Genomic DNA, 4,209 nt, shown 5'->3' with positions numbered 1-4,209 from the left:
TTGAAACCCTCCTCTCCTTGCTGTGATGATATTTGGAGGTGGAGCCTTTGGGAAGTAATACGGTTTCCATGAGGACATGGGTGTGGTCCTCATGATGGGATTAGCGCCCTTAAGAGAACGAGGAAGAACAGCTCTCTCTTTCCTCTGTGGGAGGGCACAGTAAGAAGGCAGCTGTTCACAAAGTCAGGAAGCCAGTCCTCACCAAGAATTAAATCCACTAGCACCTTGACTTTAAACATCCAGCCTCCAGAACTGTGAGAAATAAATGTCTGATGCTGAAGCCCTCCAGTCTGTGGTGTTCTGTTAAGACAGCCTGAGCTAAGACACATCTCATTTCCTACCAGGGCCACATCTGCAGGTACACTGAGGTGACCTCTCAAATCAGCTCTTCCTCCTAACATTTGAGGCACAGCCTCATCCGAACCTGTTTCCTGACCATCCTTCTTACGGACCAGATACTGAACACAGTAATGAGATCTCATCTCTGTTGAACATCATATAAAGCCCTTCCAGTATTTTATCTGATTGTTCAGAGTTCTGACCACCACTGGGGTTAGGCTGTGTTCTCCCAGAAGCCGGCCTTGGAGGATTTATGTGCAGGTAGTTTCTCTGGAGATGAACTGAGGAAGCCCGGTGGTGGAGTTGGAGTGTGAGTCAGCAAAGGGAGGGAAAACAACACTGGTGCATTCATGAGCAGGTTACCCCATGGGTAACTGAAGCTGAGCCCCAAGGGGACCTCTGGGAGATGATATAGTATACACCACACTTGTGTTCCACCTGAAGGAGTGTAGGAGATTAAGCCATTGACTCGCATCAATCATTGATGGAGGGCTGCTCCCCAGAGGTAGTATTTTTTGGCACTTCCCTTAGTGGCCTCTGTGTGTGTGTGTGTGTGTGTGTGTGTGTGTGTGTGTATAAGATCAGTAGAAACCAAGGATGTGCTTCTCCCATCTCCTTGCTACCTTATCTTCTCCCAATTACCCAGAGGACTAACAAGGCTTTCATTCCTACACTTTGAGGTCTGATTCTGATCTAAGAAGCATCTTTCTCCCTGTCTGGTTATTGATGCCTGACAATCCTCTAAGTAGGGTACTTCTCCAATTAGAAAGCAGTAGTTTAAAATTAAGAAAAAAAATACTGAGCCAAATAATAGTGTCCAGTAGCCCTTGATCAGAGTTCTCAGGGCTATGAACCCAGAAACTGCCTGCAACACTGAGTTTGTATATTTTACTGAGCTTTCTTCAGATGTCGGGGCAGGCCTGGGGTGCGTCCAGCCAAATGTTCCTCCCAAGAAGGTCGAGAACCACTGGCCCAAGTTGATGAAACACAGTCACACTAAAGAGTAGTCCCTCACGAAAGCAAATGACCAGCCCCAGTGTCTTCCCAATATGACTTGGAGAGAATACCATTGGAGACGTTGTACTTGAGTAGAGGGAAGGAGTACACAAGAGGGACAGCGAACTCCCCAAACCAACATGGTATTTGGAACTTTTAGCCTTGGGTCAAGATTGTTAGCTTCTTGGGTGAAGCCAAATAGCACCTCTGTGTTGATGTCTTGCCTGGTCCAGGAGGTTGACATGCCTACTTGCAGAGCTGAAACACAGGAAGCATGCCACCAACACTTACTGTAGGGTCATGTTGGCTATGTTTAGCCCCTCCTCCACCCCATTTCCTTTCGGTCCCTTCCTTTCTTTCCAACCTCCAATTCCTAAATTTTTCCCCATCCATCACTTATTCATCCATCTATCAGCAACTGTTCACTGCTATATGCCAGATAATGGGCAAGGCCCTAAGCCTATAATATGCTAAGATATGATGATGTCTTCACCTGAGAACCCCAGGGTTTAGTGAGGAAAACAAACATGAAATCCAATGCCATTCAGGATGATAAATACTGTGTAGAGAGGGGAGATGAATATATGGAAAGTCCCGAGGAAGCCAGGGGCTTCTTCATAAGTCCATGCTATGGTCTGAATGTTTGTGTCCTCCAAAAATTCATATATGAAGTCTTAATGCCCAATGTGATGGTGTAGGAAATGGGGCCTTTGGGAGGTACTTAAGCCATGAGGGTAGAGCCTTCACATTTGGGATTAGTGCTTTATAAGTGAGGCTCCAGAGAGATTCCTAGCCCATTCTACCATGTGATGGCAGTAAGAAGCCTACAACTGGGAGGAAGGCCTTCAACCATCCTGGCACCTGATCTCAGACTTCCAGCCCCCCAGAACTGGGAGAAATGGATTTATGTTACTTATTAGCTACCAGGTCTACAGTATTTTGTTATAGATGCTTCAAGGGACTAAGACAATGCATGTGGTGAATTCAGACATTATTGAAATCTGGACATAATTATGGCTTGATATTCTCACTGTCCTCCATCATCCATGTGATAATGTACTTTTTAATTTCAGACAAAGGTGATACAGAGTGCTTGGGCTTTGCAATTTTCTTCCAAGTGGCAGATGGGCTTGACTATCCTCACTGTCTTGCACACACATTCTTGTGGTCACCAGCACACACTGGGTATGGGTTTAGTACTGGTGGTCTGTCTATACCAAAGGACCATGCTACTACTAACTGACCCATCAGTGACCTAACCCATGATCTCTGACCACACCAATCTGCCCAACTGATAGATGTGGACCACCATTGATCATACCCAGAGAAGATGCAGACACACTTAATATTTTCTCACCTACTGAGATGTACTCCTAACCAAAATAAAGAATGCCCAGGAAGAGAGAATGCAGGTGCATCTCTCTCCTCCAGGTTTCCAGAGCTGCTTTTTCCTCATACATAGGGGCATGGACAAGGCTTATTAATTACTATAAGCCTATGAAGGGCATAGCTAGTCTCTATAGTAGATAGGTCTCAGGAACCCACATAGGTCTCACTCACACAAGGTGGATATGCATTATTATTTCAACCATACTTCAACCCTCTCCTTCTGAGCACAGTGTATTGAACTAAGTTTTATCTCTAAAATGGGCCAGTTTGATTTTCACCCCCAGGAATTTGGAATTGTTACCTAACATGCTGGGTGTTATGCAAGAAAGGCAGTGAGGCTGAAGTTAGGATAGTGATATTTGGTCATCTATGTGCCTCAACGGGGAAATGCATTTTGCAGAGTTACAGGAATGAGAGACAGCCAAGGAGGAAGAGATAAGACCCTGTAAGACCTGGTGGAGATGAGAGAGGAACCTAGGAGCCAGGCTGGGTTCAGCTTGGACTTTCCTGTTCCTTGTTCCAATTTCCGATAAGCCCTGGGCTAACTCTCTGCCCTTGGGTGCCACAAGGCAGCCTTTATTCCTTACTAGGAAAGAAACAAAGAAAGAAAAGAAAATGAAAACAAATTTTCACTTAAGGCAGCTTAAGTAGATCTCTGTTACTTGCAATCCGAAGAACTTGACTAACTGTCCTAAGAGAGAATTTCTCACCAGCGCGAGCTATTCTCAACATTGCTGACCTTAGGCAGTTGAATTTCTTGAGATAGTCCTTTAAAAAGAGATTATTATGACCATAATGACAGATAAATAGAATCTTCATGTCCATCTGCCTGGTTCTGTGACCCTAGAATATAATGGAAGCATCTGGAGAGAATGAGGAACTGTATGAAAACAGGCTGGGTCGCCCCGAGGGAAATTAGCGTAAGTGTTCTGAAAGAGAGGAACTAGCTGTCAGGGGAAGCAGGAATGTCCCCATCCTGGAGATTTTCAGAAATAAGATAACCAGTTGCTTGTCTGGGATAGCTGGAAGCATTCAGATGACTAAGCTACCTTTGGTTGTCCCTCTTCTTTGGGCCCTTTGAGTCTGCGCTCTGGGCTTCATGGCCATGTTTTGTGTTGGAGGATGGGGTCCTGCATTATGGGAATTTGTCTGACTGGCTCTGTGCACATGTGGTCCACTTTCAGGATCTTTGCCACAGATTTTATAAGCAGACCTCTGAAAATTCCCTGCTCTGCAATCCCCTGGATTCTGGTTTTCCAATAGGCTCATTGGTAATGTCTTAAAGATGGTAGGAGAAATGAATGATTCAGGGAAAACCAGTGAAACCAAATAGGAAGTTGGAAAAAGTGAAATTTTACAATGCATTTTCCTGCCCTTCACTTGTCTCTCTTTTCCTGGCCAGGATTCATCCTGAGAGTCTATTTTTACCCTGTTCCTGACCCAGCGAAACCCTGAGGTTCTGCAAATCTTACCAGATTTAGATTC

This window comes from Halichoerus grypus, chromosome 12, assembly GCF_964656455.1.
Source record: "Halichoerus grypus chromosome 12, mHalGry1.hap1.1, whole genome shotgun sequence".
Classification (NCBI taxonomy): domain Eukaryota; kingdom Metazoa; phylum Chordata; class Mammalia; order Carnivora; family Phocidae; genus Halichoerus; species Halichoerus grypus.
The sequence above is the reverse complement of the archived record's forward strand: the minus strand, read 5'-3'. Positions refer to the sequence as shown.